The sequence below is a fragment of the Etheostoma cragini genome, chromosome 17, assembly GCF_013103735.1.
Source record: "Etheostoma cragini isolate CJK2018 chromosome 17, CSU_Ecrag_1.0, whole genome shotgun sequence".
NCBI lineage: Eukaryota > Metazoa > Chordata > Actinopteri > Perciformes > Percidae > Etheostoma > Etheostoma cragini.
In genome coordinates, this window is record NC_048423.1 from 5,235,064 (window position 1) to 5,256,294 (window position 21,231).

Below are 21,231 nucleotides of genomic sequence, written 5' to 3' on the forward strand. Positions count from 1 at the left end.
ATTATATTTATGTAGGCTATATCTTATCCCGGATCACATGTTTGTTGCTGGTTACGAATAATAACCTTGATAAATAATTCACTCTCCACCCCATCAACACTGTATATTAGGCAGTAATCGTACACTAAAAGGTATTCAATTATTTAGTTGTTGGTGGTGATGTTATTCCTTTAAAATGTGTGTAACAGGTAGATCGAATACTAATTATTAAACATAAACATAAGAATTATTTTCGTTTCGATAAAAATTACATGTTACATATCTTGAAATCTGGTTAGGAAAATGGACGTTTTAAAAGGACAACATGTTCTAATGAATCTTACAAGGACACAGGAGGAGATTGCGCAATATTTAACAGCAAAACTGGTGTTTTATAAAAACTATGTTTATATTGTGGATTTTACTGAATAAAATCCGGCTACTATGCCACGATAAATAGCCTACAAGAAGAGCATACTTATTAAAACCAGAACAGCAGCGTCATTTCGTTAGTGGGAATATATTCCCAATCACGACTGCTGTTAGGCTATTAGTAGAAAGATAAGAGATCATCTGAGAGAACACACACACCGTAAAGCAGTAGACAGTGATTAAACTCAGTACTACTAAGCGCCACAGCTTCACTAATCAGAATGTAAAGTCCTGTTATTTTCTTGTTAGACTTTTTCCTAAAAAGATAATGCCTCATGCAACACAGATGTTTAATAATGGGTGTTTAATGATGTAAAATAGTGTCTGGTTGCGGTTCATGTTGGTGGTAAATCGAAATTAAACCAAAAAGTTTCTAAAAACAATGTTTTAAGTTCACTAAAATGTAGTGTACTTTAGACGCAGGTTAGTTAATTGTATCAAAGAAATATACTGTTGAGTGAAAAGGCTGTTTCCTGTGGGACGGAGTCGCCCTCTAGTGGAGAACAACTGAACTACATCAGTCCGTCTAATTTGTCACCCATCTGAATATCTGCAGATACACAATGCCACACATTCATAGAACCACATGCAAAGCCAGAAATGAGTGCGCACACACACACACGCACAAACGCACGCATACACACACGCACAAACGCACGCGACTATTACTGTCAGTCACCTTGACTAAGGTTTCAGTTTCTTAAACGCCCATACAATGGGATCTGTTCCTACCCAGGTAGAAACTGCTTTTCACAATGAGCACAACTTTAACATTTGGCCCTTGAGATACATCTATGTACTAGGATTTTCTAAGAATACAAATGTCTGTAATCTAACTTTTTTTCACTTCTTTCCTGTCCCTTTAATCATCTCATGACCCTTCATATTCATCCTGTGGCCCTTTGGAGGGACACGGCCCCTTTGTTGAGAACTACAGGACTGAAGTACCTGTAGATAAAGTAGTTAAAACTAGCTTCACCAGGTCGGCTGCCACAGTAATTGATGCATCTGATGTCATAATATATCATTTACAGAAGACATTTTTCTGTAGTACTGTTACTTTTAATAAACCTTGGTTGCACGTTACATGCTTTTAAAAAATTCAGGAAAACATGGAAAAAAGAGGCAACAATGCCAGCTTCATGTGCCAATCAACATCTATACGCCTGTGGGCATCGGGCCAAACAACTTCTACCTGCAGACTGAGCCAAATAAAAAAAATTTAAAATCAGCTACGCACTTGCACTTTGAAACATCATTACATTCTTGTGAACACTAACCTTTCAATATATAGTTTTCAATAACAAATGATTCCATGGTGGAGGGGATTGGTACCATAAGCCCTGCTGTTTTTGCTACGCGTCCTCTTCTCTCGTCGCTTTATTTGTTTTTCAAGAGCAAGAAGAATAATAGAAAGAGCCGATAACAGCCACCTCACATTTAGACATGAAGCTGAAACTGTGTGGTTAGAATTGAGTGGCAGAGGATGGCAATGTGTTACAGGTTGCAAAAAGGTATTATCTCTGCAGCTTGGTACCAAATGAGATGTACTGAAAGGATTTACAAGAAACATCCAAATAAAAGCCACACTATGTTTTCTTCCACCAAGTAAAACATCTTCAATGACACCACCACTGTGGATTCCTGCCCTAATTTTATAAACTGTTGCAAGGTAAATGCTAAGTAGTACACAGGGGGAAGCGTATTACTTTGTTAGAAATAAGGTATATATGTACTGTATATGTTATATTTTGTAATCTGTCTTTTGTCCCGGTGGCTGTCAGACTATTCAACAAAACAGCAGGCTGGGATTTCCTGCACCCGGCCCTTATGTGTCCTAAAATGTGAAATACTGTCTATGTTTTGTCAGTGCAACGTGGACTAACATGTACACAGGGTCAGTCCGGCAAGAGAAACTATAAACTGAGAAACTCGGATTACAACACTGTGTGCACCAGTGGTGGACGAAGTACTCCGATGCTTTGACCTAAGTAAAAGTAGTTACACCCCACTGTTAAATACTCTGTCATAAGTAAAAGTCATGTATTTAAAATGTTACTTAAGTTAAGAAGAAGAAGTAGAATGCGGTATGAAAAGAAAAGACTCAAGTTATACCTTGAACTTGTACTTAAGTACAGTAATTGAGTAAATGTATTTATTTACATTTCGCCACTGGTGTTCACATAGAGTGTGTGTTCAGTCTCTGCTGAGGATGTCATCACTCCACTATATCTTTACATAAATAGGTGTTTCCTTCTATATTAATGTTCTGAATGTTAAGTAACTCCTTTAATCTTTAATTGCAGCTTTGTCTCCATGTTACTATTTCTTACTAGCAACTAGCAGACTAAATAGCAGACAGATTATGGTCTTGATTAATTGTTTAGTCTATAAAATACCTAAAATACCGGTTGTTAAAAAAAAAAAAAATACCGGTATCATTTCCCACAGCCGAACGAAATGTCTTTAAATAGTTTGTTTCATTCTATTGATAGATAACTTAATATCTTTAGGTTTTGGACTATCATGTATGACAAATAAAAACTAGAGAAAATTTGAACAAAACGGCTAATCCATAAATTCACTAATTATTCTAGCTCTGGCTTTTAGTACACTTTGTTTTAGCTTTTTTGTGCTCCATTTGTAAACAATAGTTGCTCATCATTTACATAAGATTACATAAGTTGTCCAAGTTTTCTTTTCTCTTTTAAAATTATATGCATCTGCTCTTGCACTTGGTGCTGTGTGGGATCAATAAGTTTATCTAAATTAATAAAAAAAAGATGATGCAACAGAAGTCCTTAGTTTTGTAACAACTTGTACAGTGTAAGACAAACATGACTTGTTTTCTCACAGATGGCATCTTGTTCAAAATTATTCTCAGGTTTCAACTGAATGCAGTCATTGCACATGTTTAAAATGCTAACCAATTTCAGGTTTGACAGCAAGGCCACTTTAAAACATTAGTTGAACTCCGTAACCTTAGGTATCTCTAGTAGAATGACATTAGTCATTTTTCTCTGGGAGTTAAAATAGAAAAAAACAGCTTTTAGCTGAACACAATGACTATGCTAACCACAGAATATGAGCATTTGAAAACTTCTTTGTCATTTGTGACTTTTCTTACAACCCCCGAGTAATGAGCAGAGTGATGTTTGTGGCGTTCTTAGTCATTTACTGTATCTTAGAGCGTAATTTGTGATGAGTAAAGGTGCAACAGAACACACACACACCCACACACACCCACAAACTAGTGACCTACTATTGTTTTCAACTTGACAGGATATTCAGCTTTTGACATTTATTGATCTTGAACTCATTTGACTCATGAGAACAAACACAACGCGCTTATCCAGAGCGTTATGAAAGGTGTATCGTCATTTAGGGACGCGTATCGCCACTCTCAACCCAAACCTGAAAGCACAAGACATAAGCAATCGTGCCTCATGCGCAGGCCTTTTCTGGAAAGTGACTGCTTTTAAATGTTCTCTATCCTTTTGTATTCTATTAAAATCATACTGTAAATGGAGCTCAGGTTCAATTATGAGAATTTATTTACTTTTGTTTATGATTTCCAACTACTCCGTCTGCATTCAATTCACTCAATTGAAACATCCACATTGTACCTTGACCCCCTGGTTAAGAAACTATACATTACTGACTAATTTCTACAGTGATAAGGTATTTTAAGGACAATGTCATGGTTTCACATTCAGACAAACCAAAACCAGTTTGATTGAAACCAGTACTAAGCTTAAAACAGATGCACATAAACGTAATTCTGGCTCCATCTTCTCGTTTTGTGTTTTGTTGTCTTCTTCAACTTTTTGCATTACAGCTTGTTTTTATATGTTCTTGTGTTCAGCATTCAATATAAAGTGCTCCCAGGATAAAAATGCACTCAACTTTGGTCATTTCAAGTGAAGTTGGGTTAAAATTGTTGATGCTATTGCCATTTTCTAGTCTAGCTTTAGGCAATTTCAGAGGCAAACAACCTTTAGCACTGGGAGTAGAAACAGTACACACTCTGAAGCAAAGGACAGATACAGCATGGACATTATCTTTTTGTGAGACTACTTAGCCAGTTGAGAATTTACAGCAAGGGGTATAAGCAGGGGCGATTCTAGGATCAGACCTTTAGGGGGCTCAGCCTCTTAATGGGACTGTGACACTGATACAATGCCTTGAAAAAGTGTTAACCCGCCCCCCCTGCTAAGTCAGTAAATTTATAAGCCGAGTCAGTTTAAGTCTTTTGACACTATTAACACTATGATGGAACTAAACCTTAAACTTTTTGAGTCAAAGTATTAATGACGTATTTGACAATGTTCAAACATTCAGTAATTTTAGTCACTTATGTTTCAATTTGGGTTCTAATCTGCGCCTGAAATACTGACTTCTTCTCTCGGGACTACCAACGTTAAACTTCACAACCACACTCCTCCTAGTCCTCTGACAGATTAGATTGAGACTCAGTAAAAGGCACAGTCTCCATCACTATGTTTCGGTTAACCCTTTCCTTGACTGGTTTACAGGTGCATAGCATCGGCAACAGCAACACAGGATATTAAAACTGTTTCAAGCCCCTTGAACCCTTTGTCCTCTGTCACTAAAAGAAAAGTTCACAAACTAACTTTAAGCACTAAAACTGATTTTATTTTATTTATTTAATTATAATTTACAAGGGGGCTTCAGCCCATGGGTGTAAGTCACTGTTAGGGATGTGGACCTTAAAGAGACTATATTTAGGGTTGCATTAAAATGATTCCCAATTCTATAAAATACAAATCTGCTCAGTTTTAGTCCAACATTCTATAAATGCAGAGATTGAAAGTTAATTCTTGATCTTGGAAACGGCTGTTGAAAAGACTATCGCAACACAAGGTCCTTTGAGTATCTGATAACAGAATTTAAAAAAAAAAAGTATTTACGATACTCCCACTCCGGAAAAGATGCTAAATGGACGTTGTGGTGAGATAGTTTTGTCTGTTTCCAAAGTCAGGACCAAAATGTCAATCTTAAGTTTGAAGCTAACATGAAAGATTAGTCCTTAAAATGCACGGAAATATTACATTTTGAACTTCTGACAACTGCACAAGCTCCATCTGCTGAGGAAGACTGTGTAATATGTATGAAAGCTCCAGAACAGCTACTAAATTGACTTTTTGGTGAGATCGTTTTGTTGATTTATAAAATGTGTGTTTGACATTCTAAAGCCAAGACAAAGAAACACCTGGACATAGTTTGATATTTCTGCCAATTCTGAGCGTTTTCTTTCATTCAGAATCAAATGTTAAATCGTATGTGCAGTGTGAAGTCATAATTCCTTACCTTTGTGTGAAAAAAACATGTTTTACATTACAAAATGGCTCAGTGAAAAAAAACAACTATGGAGTTTTATTTATCGGTTTTAATAAATAACTCAATAGTTAACCAGGGCATTTTTGTTTTTCCTATATTGTGAAAAGTTGTATTTAGGTGTAGTGGAGTTTGGTATAACCTTTTCATCAGTGAGTTAGGACCATTTCATGGATATTGACCTGCATGTTGTTTTAGTAAACAATGTTACATTAATACATTTTGGTGTTGTCTTTATATTTTGGTTGATATCACCTCTGAGAGGAATTATCAAAGGTTTAAATATCATATGGAAATAGACAACGCAATCTGTTGATATAATCACGACTGCAGTCATTTTACATTACCAAAAATTAAAAAATGTGTTCTTCACTGCAAACTGCACACTTTAAGAGTTAAGGTACTGTCTTTTTTTTTTTAGGTTAATACATTTTAATATGTGCAATCATTTGAATATGGATTCATTTGTATGTGATATTTCAGGTGGAGTATTATCGTAAAAATGTAAAATAGTCTATTCTAAGACTGACAGAACAGGGCCGATCGTTGTGTACCCCGACTGAGCTGTGGTGCAAAGTCATTCTCTAATCTCTAGTTTCTGCTTTAATCTTCTAGATGACACATAGCAAGTTCTCACTTCTTCTGTAGCTGCTCTTATCTGCTAAACCCAAATATTTAATATATAAATAGATTCCTCTCAACCCCAGGTGAAAAATACTTGTTCTTGTAATGTTGTATTCATTGTGTTCTTGTAATGTTGTGTTCATCTCAAGGTCCTTTGGTGTGTAATATATCAGAACTGAAATGTGTTCATTTTTCTGCTGAGTGGTGCTTAATATGAGTCTAGAAGGTAGACCTTTCATTTGAGTCATCTGATCAGTCAGAGTTTTAATAGTTAACATCAGTGTTATTTAAGTTACAGTTAATCTAATTATGTGCTTGGCGCAGCAAAATCAGAATTTATTTAGCTAGATAATGTTAATGTTATCAGTGGGATTTTTTCGGGACAAAATAGACGTTTACACATGTCCTGGGATTATTTCCTTGTTGCTCATACGCAATCTCATGCCCACCTTCTTCTTCTTTTCTTTTTTTTCTTAGTTGTATTCAAAGTAATGTCAGGGGACTCCTGGGAGTCCTCGTGAAAATTTTAGCCATGTGACCCACAACCCCAAAGTCTCCATGTATCAGTTTCATTAGCTACAAAATGGCGGTTTTCAGACAAGGGGTGCTGCAACACAATCAAACAGGAGTCTGTTGCCCATTATATGGCAACAAAGTGACATGAAAACATTTGAGAAATTTCTGAGAGCATTGAAACTCAGCAACTGGGTACATGCGTGCAGAACGTTTTCTATGTAGTTTCATCCACTGGAATGGCACCGTACAGTGAACTTCATCCCCTTTTCTTGGACATTTGGCCGCCGTAGAGGGCACATTATCATGCTTCATCTACCGGGGCCAATACGTAGTCAGTGCTGTTTTGCTTCAACACATTTTGTTTGATTGTTAGTGAATGCCTTTATGTAGTAGAAATAAGTTACATTTCAAGTTGACACTGGCTGCTAGCTGACAACGCAAACAGCCACCTATTCAAGTTAGCTGAACAGTGCAGTTTAGTGGACTACTTAAACATTAGCCCCACCCCCACAATCTTTTCCAGGTAATTCTTTGTTTCTTACCTGATTTTGTTACGTATTAATCCATTATTTACATACAGCTAACTCTCCAGTAAAAAGGAACATGGTTGCACTGCAATGGTTCATGCAAATATTATCCATATAGGCGTAAAGTTTAGATAAGTGTATCCAAGGATGGGATCATGATTAATAGCTACATCAAATACTGTATTTTTTTAAATGTATGGGGGAGTTGCAGTATGTGTTTGGTGCTTCTCTACCCGGCAACAGAGCGCTGAGTCATCTCTGGCGCAGCCCTCCCACGCCTACCCACGCTGCACTGTTCTCGTTCTCTCTCAGTGGTGGAGATGCATGGCCATGACATGATACCAAAACTAACTGCATCACTTCATCTAGGCCCACAGATGACAAAAACACACATTTACCGTAACTGAGGGGTGCCTTGACGGAACAGGGCTGGCATAAGTGTGTGTCAGTGTACATGCGTGTATGTGTGTTTGTGAACACTATATGGAAACTGATGCCACTTATAGATCGTTATGAAGACAAAAAATAGTGGGAAAAAGAGCAGAGAGTGAAAGAGATATTATGTGTGTATACTGCTGACCAACTCTCTAGACTACAGTTTCATGGCAGTCCAGTAGAGAAATGGCACTACTAAAAAAATATATAACAGGCATCTAATAGCAAACAAGTCAAACGAAATGTACCGGCGTGATTAAATTAAAATTTCAAATAGATTCAAAGTTTCTGGATGACCAGCATGACATCACAGTTCTCAACAAACCAACACAGTTGGAAATACAAAGCAGGTCAGAACTACCGCAGAGACATCAAGTTATCCATGATTTTGTTGTGTCAAGTTGTTAGTTTTGAACACAGAGGGATTTATTTAGAAGGGTTTTTTAAAAGGGTCAAAAGACTATTTTCCCCTCAAATGCATGCATAAATTAAACAGGCTAAAATATAAATGCAACCTGCCCCTCATGAGTCTCTTGATTGTAGTATTTTCTTCAGATTAAATAAACAATTATTTCGTATTTGAGCTCAAAAAATGGTGCAGACAGCAATGATGACCTTTGTAACTTTTCCAGCAGCTCAGTAATTGTATGTCATGACATACAACTGTCATCTACGTGTCCCTGGGGTCCTGGACATGAGAAGAACCTGGGCTGCGCCTGCACATCTGACCACACAGGTCTGGAACCCATGTATGAAGAAAACCGAGCGTAGTATGTACAAGTCTCGCATTGCCAGACCTACAGTATCTGTACAGCGCTGTGGAGAAAGGTCTGGCCCTTCTACACAACATTCTTGGATAGGAGAAAAACATGCTCTGGTTTATTGGTATTTATTTAAACCAATTAGAGTTGTCTTGGGCGGAGCTAGGCGTTGTTCTTCAAAACGTTCTTGGGAAGGAATTTGTCGCATTCCGCAAAATAACGATGAAGTTAACTGTTCATACAATCCAGTAATGTAAGCTATGTAAATTAGCTGGATACATGGTTGAACATAATTTGCGAACGTTTCCTTAAAACTTGCCATTTTCAGCCTGAAGCATTACTCAAGGGTTCCGGTTAATGTTGCGCAATCTGACCAGGGTTTAGAGTTAACTCAAAGAACCACTGATTGGCAGTGGTTAACAATATTAAAATTGACTCAAAATCATTATGTCAATTTCTACTTTTTGAGCATCCAGTGAACTATTCCAGTGACGGTGTATTTTTGTAGACCAATCCAGAAAATACTGTAGACAGAAAGTAGCTAGTAGCTGAATCTTGTACAAAGTGTTGTTTCTCTTTGTACTAGATTGTTTTTTATGCACTGAAAATCATTGCACATACAGTCAATGGAAAGACGTGAGAGGGTGGGATTTCAAAAAATAAAGGAAAAAAACAATACAAAGAAAGAGAAAGAGAGTTCCTGGTGGGTTCTGAAAAACGTCAGGGATTGATCTGAACACACACACGCACACACACACACACACACACACACACACACACACTCAGTCAGTGCATACAGTACGTTCCTAGCAAGCTAACGTCTGTAGTGTTTGGGAAAAATAAACATGTGGCACAAATGGTCCAGACAAATTCAAAATGTGAGTCTTGGGTGTAGTGCAGTATGTGTTTTGACGGCCTCCTCGTGTATAACATACTGCTCACAGATCTTGTGTACTGTGCGTCAGTATAGATTGTGAAACTCCCACTAACGTCACTAAGAGACTCATTTTGGTACACAGATTGATGAAGTTGATTAAAGTGCTCCTTTATTGGGTTTCTTTTGATCATCTTGGCCATATAAAGACAGCTGCTGTAATATCACCAGGATATACAAACACTGCTACTTTCACTTCAGCCCTTCACAGGTGCGGTCACTGTGTCACATCATCATTACACAACCAAAATTGCCGAAAATAGCAGATACATGCAGAAACCTGACTGACTGCCAAACACACTTAACATATTTGTCCTCATAGGGCCCCCATCTCTGTGATTATCTTGTCAGATTTTAAAGTTACAATTCTTTTTTTAACCTATCGCTGTGGACGGAGAAACGGCTTCTGCATGCTGTGCTATTTATGATCAAGGAAAATACCACACCTATAATCTTTTTATAAAAACGGTGATTCATCAGCTGCTTTCTTAAGAGGAATACAATGAATTTGAAGTCAAATATACGTTAAGCGCCTCACTTACAAGTCCACCAAAGTTTGGAAAACATTTTATAATATTTTCCATCTAGCTCTTGAGTCTTTCCTGCTCTTTAGCCCTGCGTTTTCTCCAGTCTTACGACTAAACAACATAAAATCTGGTTTGTTTTACAAAATCTTTTAAAGCAGAATGCTGATCTAGAATGAAGTCATAATTGTCCTCTACCAGCCCATACATTAAATCTAAAAGACACATTCTCAAGAATATATACCTCCTTAGATTTATAAATACCAGCCTTTCACTCACCAGTTTATCTGTCTTCATCCTCCTCTTCATCAGAAAGTCTTCACTGCAAACTAAGAAGGACAGAGAAAGAGCGAGAAGAAAGGAAAAAGAGAGAAGGAATGTTTTAATCACTCTGAAGGAAACCAGTTATCTTCCCACACACATTGCTGAGTATCCTACACATAGACACACACAACACACCCTCACTGACACAAACCTCCAAAGGTCAAGGATGAATCAGGAGAAGAGAGAAAAGACGGGGGGAAAGGGATTAAGAGAATGGGAGATGGACATAACATGTTAAAAGAGCCAGACCAGAAAAGAGGAATGAATAGAATGTAGAAAGAAAAGTAGATGACAGAGGGAGGAGAGCACAGAGAGAGACTCGAGAGAGAAAGAATAAAATGCATTGCTTGGCTGAGTCATTGGTAACCACCACTTCCTCCTAGAGCTCTTTACTAATGAGTGGCCAACTTTCTGAGGCAAACACACGCACACAAGAATTGTTTAATTAAACTATAATCCTTCTTACGCTCTCGCCTTAACACTACTCACACTATTTTCCTTTTTCAGATATGAGATGACTGTGTGTGTGTGTGTGTGTGTGTGTGTGTGTGTGTGTGTGTGTGGGATCAGTGCCAAATAAGCCCAGAACACACCACTCCTCTCACCTAAACCTCAACATCATTAGGTCTCTCTGATTTTGTGGATTTTCAGTGATGCAGCAGCCATTTGAAGCGTGAGCAAGAGAGAAAGCCTGAGAAGCCGACCTATCGACTGACCCTACTATGTGTGTCATGAGAAACAGCACAATCTGCTGCTACATTAAAAAGTAAACAGTGTATCCCTTTCCCCAGAATTCCCAGAGGCATGGCTTCTTAACTTGTACCCATCCAGGGGAGGGTTACTGAACCCTTCACATCCACATTATATTATATGTTGCTGGAGAAATCAGGCATAGTGCCTTGCATAAAGGAATAGCTCATTATTTGGGGGGAAATGCTTGTTTGCTGTCTTTCTGAGAGTGAAATCAGGCGATGGATATCAACCTTAATGTTGTGCGTTAAAGTGAGACTGTAGCTTTTGGAGGGAAGAAATTCATTACAGTATTGCTTTTAGAAATAAAACAGACTTCATAAGCAATACATCCTCGCTCAATGTCATACACTGCGGTGTTTTGTTAGCATTATGACCATTGGCTTACTGCATTTAGCTGTAACATAGATACTGCTGCATAAATGACATCACTGAGTCACTCCCCCAACTTTACACCTCTAGAAGCAGGGGGAGCTGGTCTGGCTCTTTGAAAACCAACAACTCTAAAGCTCATTAATTAACACATTATATCTTGTTTGCTCATACGTACATGAACAGAAACGTAAGTGGTATTTTTAGGGGGAGTTCTGCGTGGAACCATTTCTTGACCAGGATTATTTTCTGGGCATCTCTGTCTAGTGCAGGTTTCAGTTTTAGCCTCTGTGACAACAAGACTGTGCCCAGTAACATTCCCCTAGCTGTTCGCCAAGAAATACTTCCACCACATACACAACTCCCCTTTCTATGTACTGTAAAACATCACGTGTTAATGAGTTGTTTATAGCCATATCTATTTTCTTCAGATAGATCCAGACTAGCTGTTTCCACCTGCTGTAAGTCTTCATGCTGAGCTAAGTCAACCTTGTGCTGACTTCAGCTTGGTACTTATTGCACAAACATGGGGTTATAACTTAATTCTCTCATCTCACTCTCAGACAGAAAGCAAACAAGCAAATTTCCCGAAATGTTTATGACCTTAACCCAAAGCTGTGTTACAGGGTGCAGTTTAGCACAAGAAATGTTTAGGTTAAGGAAGTGTGAGACAGACATACTTTGCCTCTGAATGCGTTCTACTAAATGCCTGCAAAGATTGAGCTAAACAGCCAAATGGGATGGCAAAAGTGAGGCTCGGTCAGTAGAGCACTGAGATCAAAACAGGAAATGAGGCTGATGGTGGAAGTGCATGTTACATAAAATTGGGAGCACAAAGTTCAAGTTTGGTAACCTATGATGGCCTGTGTGTCATATCTGCACCTGACAAGACTGGGCCCAACGACACGGGTTCAGTTTATCGAGGCTTGTAATGTATTTTTATCCATTTGGGCTTAACTCCAAATGGTTGCAGTTTATCTCATTCTTTTTTTAAGTCAGAGATCTTGAACCATCTGCACCTTCAGCGCGGCCAGCACTTTCTGTGACATTTAGGAATTTGTCATCTTGCCCTTGGTTTTACATATTGACAGATAAAGTGAACAAAATGACTGCATGATCCTGAGAATGTATCATCCGGTTTGTCTTGTCCTTTGATATTTAAAAGTCTTGTACAGTCAGATGTAACCTTACACCGACGCATTCCGATACAGTTTGTAATGATTCAGGACAAGTGTTAGCACTGCAGAGATGCAACCGACCTGGAATCATCCATTATAACCAAAAACTGTGAATCCTGGTTTTGGCGACTATTATAATATATTAACAGTATAAATCAGCCTGCCTCTGAGGTTATTGTGATACACATTCATTCCTGACCCATCCAGCCAAGCCTCCTATCCGGAGGAAATCATGGGAACTCGGAGCCAACTTTGTAAATACACACATTCTCTTCTGCCATTCCCACGCTTTTCCCAACACACACATATAACATGCATGAGACCTTATGTCCATGCCTAATTTGTGGATGTTTAGTCATGCTGGCAGTAAAAGAAACTGGTAACACACACAAATCATTACACCGGATGATTCAGCCTGGTAAATTACATGTAAAGTATATTGGTGATGAACAAGATATGATAATTCTACGTGCAGTGTTACTGCAGCATAAGTCTATATCAATGATGTTCCACTTCCGGGATTCCTCCGGTGCCGCTGGAAATTCTACCGGATGCATGTACTTTCAGTTTCCTTCCATTTTCTTTGTGTTGGAATTTTGAATTTGGTGAATTTATGACGACTATTTTTGACTGCTCCTTAGATCTCTGCATTGTAAATTGAGACAGCTTGACTAGACTGTCTGTCCAGTCTGAGCTTATTCTCGCACAACTATTTTGCAGCATCTCTCTGCGGATGACGATTCTGATTGCTTTAAAACAAAAATGCAGTTAAACCGGAGCACGTTTTCCTCCAATCCTTGAATGCTATGTGGAGTAGCCTCATAAAGCCTCCTTCAGCGCACTTTAGAGGAGGGTCTGGTAAGAATGTGTATGCCAGTTTTTGGTAGAAGACCATCCTGCTGGAAGCTACCCTGCCCTGTCACTGTACAGCATTTTGACCCTAGGTATACTATAAATAATGATCGAAAATAATTACACATATTGTATAGTCTGGCGCCCATGAAAATAGAGGAACATGACAGGGGCCCCTTCAAGAGTGAGGTCAGAGTTAACTAGCATCAGAATCACGTTATTTGCCAAATGTACAATGTACACTGGGATTTGACCCAGTGATATAGCACAATAAAACTAAGTTAAAAAAAAGTTAAATATAAGAATTATATACCGCTAAGCTTGATACAAACACTACATACTGTAGAATAAAATATTACCACATTTTTCAAATATAGCACAGTGTGTATGTGTGTGTGTCTCTGCGCACTAGCAGGCACCTGTTCCTGGCCTGTTAGCCACATAGCTGTTTATACAATGTGTTCCAGTCTGTTTGGTGTGCGCCGAGGATGCATGGTACCACACAGTGATGGAGGATGTGAGGACACCTCATGGTGGCTCTGTAGAACTGGGTGGGATGTTCTCTGGTGGACTTGACATGAGATGAGTTTGTCTCCTATGTGAAGTCGCTGGTAACTGTTGTACCCAGGAACTTAATAGACACCTTAACAGCTGCGTTGTTGATGAGTAGTGGGTAACGTTAAGGTGGGCGTTTTCAGGAGGTCCATGACCATCTGCACCATCTTTGTGACATGGAGCTATAGTTTGTTATCTTTACTCCATACTGCCATCTGTGACAGTGTTCCTATAGGCTGACTCATCATTTTCCCATGAGGCCTTGGACTGTGAAGTCATCAGCAAACTTGACCAAATTGATGGAAGTGTGGCAGGAGGTGTCTTCAATGTCTCTGGCAAATCCTTGTTTGCAAATGACACACACAGAAACAAGACTAAGAACATAAGACAACTGATTCATATTTGAAGAAGGTTAAGGAGACTTTGATGACTTACACAGAGGCATTTAAAAAAACAACTTCTGGAGTCCCTGTCCTCCTGTAGATTTGAGGAATGAGGAATTCTAAATAATAATGACAACCGTGTGATTGCATACAGATGATGCAAGTCTTTACCCCCACCCCTCCTCCACACAGTTGGTTGGAGGATACGGAAGATTAAAAAAATGACGGACTCTTGAGACTCAAGAGTCTCAAGCTCTATGCACGAAAGTCATTCGACGACAATACATTTTTTTTAACATAGCCATATACAGAGAGATTTTTTTGAGCTGATATGCTTGATTAGAATTGTATCAACTAATTTGGCAAGAGCTTGAATGTAATGGATATCCATTAATCTAAAGTAGTTGCACACTATAGCTTTAGCTCAACCTTCAATGTAAAAGATACTGTGAGCGCCGTGAGCATGTATTCATATCTAAATCATTAACCCAAACACCTCGGTGCAGACAGAAAACTATGACAGCCTGACCATACCGCAGTAGTGCTTATCCTTACATGTGTGCACGACACGTATCTACATTACATCTCAATATTCTTGGAAAATTATGTACAATTATTACTAGTTTCAATAATTTCTAAGTTACATGTGCAATATCTGTATTTACTGCTACTACTTATAGTCATACTATACTTTATTCATGCCTATTTTATACTATTGCTATTACTTAATACTTTATTCTTACTGCACTTTATGTTCACAGTGAACTAAAAAAGCATTTGTCCAAGCCATTGTTGAAGAAACAATCCTTTAACTTAATCTTACTTTTAAACCTACTCTTGACTGAGCGAGAATTCAGGTGCAGCAGCCATGGGCAGTGATAGAAAAATAAAGGTTATTTTTAACATTTAAAACATGTTAACATGTTCTATTAGAATCATAAAATACAAGTATGAATCTTAACACAGTATATAGTCTCCATTAAGAAAACAAACTCACCAGAGGGAAGGTGAACTTCTAAACAACATATCAAATAGAAAGAAAACCTTGGACGAGTGGCGCGCCTGACTCATTTAGACACCCCCATATTTTGTGTTAAGTAACCAGTAACCATTTCTTCCCTCTGCAGGGTGTCTTGCTGACTCAGAAGATAAGAGGGGTCTGCTGTCCTCACTCCAGGGTACATGCCAATGGAAGGAGTCAACAGGTGTTGGCTGTGTTACTTTTTTACTAACTCCCACTAATTTAGTAGTTTTTCCACACAGGACATTTAAGAAGTGTTATGTAATGTTGTCAGTCACATAAGAGCCAAGGTCTAATACAAAAAAGGTTTGATTTTTTTACAGTGTGTTTGGTGTGACAGTTGTACTCTACTTAATTAGCTGACTAAATACAAAGTTCAACTGCTAAATAAATACAAAGTTAACATGCTTTTGATAAAATTGATATTAGTCCAATGCTATAGTATGACACACTGTGTCAAGATTAATATTCATATTTATAATATAACATTTTAGTGTATTTTTGTCATGTGTTTCCTAAATGCATGATGCCTTCAAACCTGATTATACACTTAAAAAAAAAGTTAACTTTGCTGTCTTTAGATTCCCGCTAAGAGTGAGAAGACAACTGTTCTATAACTTTGGTGAAAAACACAATACCGGCTTACGCAACAAGTTTGTCTTGAATAGCACTATATCTGAGTTAGCTTCTTCAAATATTATATGTTGAGGATTATTTCAGCGGAAATCATTTCCATCCATCTGTCACTCTAACAGTCCTTTACACCTCGTCAAAAAACACTTCCCCTTTGGTCCTCTAAACTATGACTTTTTCATTACTGGTTAGTGTGTGACATAAAGTGGAATAATTTGTCTGATGTTTACCATGGAAACACTGTTGGGCAGGAAAACTCGGGAGACTTCACAACTAGTGGCCCATTTAATGTATCTCTTTTTCATCACAGTATATGTAAGCAAAATGCACATGGGCAGACCAAATACAAACATGCATCAATACAGCACAGACGTCCTGCAACACAAAGCAGTATACAGCCTCCAAAATAATCATCAAGACAGTCTTACCAACAACTTTTCATTCCCTCAGGCATGTATTGCAATGTCGTTTCTATTCAATTTTGTCTGCCACTGTTAAATTAATTCCCTGCCCCTCCTCTCCCGTCTTTCCTCCCACATTCCCTCGGTCTCCCTCAGTCCGGTCTGGGTCTAAGTCATGAGTCAGAAGGAGCAGAGGCTCTGACTCACCTCTTCTTGAGTCTAAACACTATTAGTTTCCAGGTGGTACACTGAGACCCTTTTGTGTTTCCGATTAGCCCACCGAGGCACATGGACAGACATGGGGGGTGTGAGGGACTTTTCCCCTCAGGGGGTTATCCTGTCTCAATATGGGAGCCTATGTATAGCTGCCAATGTCTGCATCATGTGAGTTTTCATTAGCATGGGTAGCATTTGGGTGTATTCCCAGATTTGTGTGTGTGTGGTCCTGTGGGCTGAGTGTGTGTGTGTGACAGAAATAGAGGAAATGTGTATGTTTTTACGGATACATGTATGAGTGAGACCTCCTAGGTTGCTGTTGCTGCTGCAGGGGGAATGTCTTTGTCTCCGCCAAGGGTCTACTATTGACTCAGTCTCACTGAAATGACAAATTAACGCCCTAATCTGATGAACTGGATGAAGGAAATCTGGGAATCTTCCAGACATGACTTAAAACACAAATGCTCTTTTCTTAGTCACTCTTAAAAAGTGTAAATAAGAGCTGCAACCAGTAATCAATTAAATGATTAGTTCATTCATAGAAAAAATGATTAACCGTTTAAATAAAAATGCCAATTAGGGTTTCAGGTTATCAAATGTGAGAACTTTACTATTACAGGAAATTGAATATCTTTATCTACATCTTTATTTTTGGACTGTTGGTTGGACAAAAAAAAGCATTTGATGACGTGACTTTTGACAAATATATATATATCAAAACATCAGTAAAAACTAAAAGGATAATTCTTGTTCTTAGTATCTCTATATTCCAAACAATACATTTTCATCAAAAAATTACATGCCGGTCTTTTTGTCAATCTACCAATTTGGGACTGAACTATACTTATTGGATAAAATGCTGTACAGTGAAGCTCTGACTATTCCTCTAGTGCCACCATGACATTAACATTTGGCTTTTAGTGAAAATGTTGACAACTGTTGAATGAATACTGATTAAAAAAATGTAGACATTCATGTTCGACTCAAGATAAACTGGAATCATTTTGGCGATCCCTATCTTGCGACACCATAAGGAGAAGAAAAACGATTGTCAAATTTTTATTTATGTCTAAATAATAAACTAATGACACTCTTCCACTCAACTGTTCTTTGGTGCTATTAAGCAAACACGTTAGAATGCTAACAAATTAATGGTAATGATGGGGACAACTATGCCGGCTTAACATCATTGTGAGCACGTTGTACAGCCTCAAAGAGACGCTATGGCTGTAGGTTGTCACAAATTAAAGTTGAAAACAACAGCAACTGTAGGAGCATGCGACAAATGTCCTCCCTATCCCATACATACTGGAATTTCCAACTGAAGCTCAATCAATATTCACTATAAAAGGGAATGCACACACAAAGACACACATTTCTGCCTCCCTGAGCTCATGTACTGTGTGAACCAAAACCCGACTGCTTCTCACTGCTCTCCTACATTGTTGTTTTTAAGTATGTCAATCAATACCGCCAGCTGACAACCAATCAATACCACCAATTCCTCAGGGGGCAGGGTTTCAAACGTTTACCCCCTGGAAATGACAGTGGTTGAAAGAATCCACTGATGGTGTGCTGGAGGGGACACACACACACACACACACACACACACACACACACACACACACACACACACACACACACACACACACACACACACACACACACACACACACACACACACACACACACACACACACACACACACGCGATGCTGTGGAAACCACTGCCCTCTTCTGGCAATAAGCAGGACCCACATGACAGTCAATGGTCATACTTTTGTCTCCGTGGATAGATTTAGTTTTGTCATATTTTTTCCTATTGACTTCAGTGCAGACTTTATATCTTCAGTGCCTTAAAAAAAGCATGTTCTGTGCGATTTAGGGAATACTATTTCTTTGAATTGAAAACAGTTTCTTAAATAACTTTTAGTACATTTTCTACTCTGTTACTGCTGCGTTCTACCTCAGTGCTGATTCATACAGTGGTATTTGTATGAATATTTCTTCCAGGCAAACCTGTAATGGGTAGTAGCAGGAGTTGGATCGATCATGATGAACTGCCTTCCATGAAGATGAGATGAGCGATCAGCAATTGAGCCACAGTCTTAGACTTGTAGTGATTTAGTGTCTTTACAAGAATATTTAAACCATTATATTTATCTTTAACATACTAATATACAGTATAAACACATAAACTTACACATATACACACAATCTTACCGATTTTTGGGCTTTATACTCAGTCATGTACAATATATACACACTTACTGTAGAAAAATGCATTTTCACATCACTGTTTTATTCATTTTTTTCTTTTCTGTTTTAACCTGAATTTAAAAGTGTAACCAGTAACAGCAGATACGCTTTAGCTAGACACTGTTGCACTGCTTCTACTTTTGCAATCTCTATCTGTATCGAATAGACAAATAATTAAATAAAATATGCTTGAATTAATTATCTATTCTGTCCAAAAGGCCCGTTAGATGGAAGACTACAAATATTAGGAATAAACAAATAAAATCCAGCAACTAAAAGAACATGTGAAATATGTTACAATGAAATAAGATGAAAATAACTGGAGAAAAATAAAATTGTGGTTTACATTAACAAAAGGATTTTTAAAGATACATTTTAAGGCGTGACTTATGGGTTGAAAGCAATTCAAAAAGAAATTCAGCAGCTTTCAAACTCAAACAGCAGGTGGAGGCAAAGTGGTCTTGTAGGTTTAGGGCTGAAAGGTTGAATGACTCATCTCACTCTGAAACCCTGGGCAGATGAAACCCCGGGCAGATGAGATGTAGGTCTGAAACAAATGGTTATTTGACATATTGTTTTTATGAATCAATCATCATTAAGTCTGAGATGTCAGAATATAGTGACAAATGCCCATAAAAAGTTTATTTATACTCCCTTATTTGGTTTTTAACAGCATGTTGTAAATGTTTACCTTGTTTAATTCTAGTAATAATATTCATGTTAACCTGCTGTCTTTGTAGATTGCTGCAGCTACCAACTACGGTGTGCAGATGTTTATGGAAATGCAGATGTGGATCCCTAAAATAAGCATAATGTCTGAGCTTTTCCACTAGGTGGTGATATAAGCCTGTGCACAGCACAAGTGGTGACATTGGTCCCATACTTATGCACGAAGTAAAATGTGGTACTGTAGCAGATCAAAAATTTAAAATGTATCTTGACTTACTTACTGTGAGACCAATCAGGCCAGATCTTTATTAGTGCCTTTTGGTGTAAGAGATCGGGTTCAATTCCCACTGCAATACATCCCAATGTGTCCCTGAGCAAGACTATTAACCCCCTAGGTGCTCCAGAGGCGTGTGACATGACACATATATACATATACATATATATATATATATATATATATATATATATATATATAGCAAATGTATGTCGCTTTGAAAAAATGCTTCTGCTAAAGGACATGTAATGTAATAATGTAACTTTTGTGAAATAAACAAATTATGTCAGCTCTGTTTTTAAGAATGAATTATGAGAATTGCATAATGCAATATGCATAAAACAGGCATATTTCTTCTCTTCATTATTGTGCTGTGGGTTTGACCTTTGACCTGATCTTTCGCTGTGTGTGCTCACAGGAAGTTGCTTTAGCATCAGCTCAATTGTATAAAGGCAGACATGTAAATGCACGTGAGGCAAAAAGACATTTTGCATGAAAAGATAATCAGTTTTACTTTTTTTTTCTGTACAGTTTCAGGCTCCACAACCACTTCCTCTGCTGTGAACCCACTGGGTGCAGGTCTTTACTGGAAACCAGTAGCTCTGACTAAAAACTCCACTGTAGTAGTATACGGTGCATTCGTGGCAGCCGTTAGCAATAAACTGCACAGTGTGAGACAGTTAACCCCCTCAGTGGTGTCTACATAAGAATTGTCACACATTGACCAACCACCCAGGTGCACAGCATCTTACTGGAAACCAGTAGCTTTAAATGTGAACCAGTGTGGTCGCCCCACAAAACTTGCCCACAAACACCTTCATGGGTATGAGCGAACTAATGCTTCTACAATTCAGATGAGAGGAATTCCAATTCAAATTAGGAAGAGAATTTGTTTCAAAGTTCAAGCACTGATAGCAGACATGGGAGTGTTGTCTATTTAAGGTATGAAAATGGTTCTCTGACCAAACTGAAAATAAAAAGGAGACCAGTTCCTGATGGTCTCATTTTCCAATTACTGTATACAAGCAAGAGTCCAAACCTTCAGAGAAACAGAAGAACTCTGCAACAAGCAACACAGCAGCCTTCCAAGTCCTTTCTGTTGGGCTATGCTATAAGAAAAACAACTATGCATACATGCACTGCATTCTGTTCCCCTTTTTAAAACTTTTAAAATCTATAAAGAAATGCTCTTACCTATAAGTAAAATGCACTTGCGTGTTTGCTTAATGTTTATTCATTAAAAACATTTCACCTT

General features: G+C 38.1%; 1 long non-coding RNA gene across 1 annotated transcript in view; it reads right to left on the reverse strand.

Moving 5' to 3' along the window:
• Positions 1-21,231, reverse strand: part of LOC117960150 — a 71,608-nt gene that overhangs the window by 42,645 nt on the left and 7,732 nt on the right. Inside the window, exon 2 of the long non-coding RNA XR_004660078.1 lies at positions 10,370-10,419. This is a non-coding gene — a long non-coding RNA (uncharacterized LOC117960150). The remainder of the gene's footprint in view (positions 1-10,369; positions 10,420-21,231) is intronic.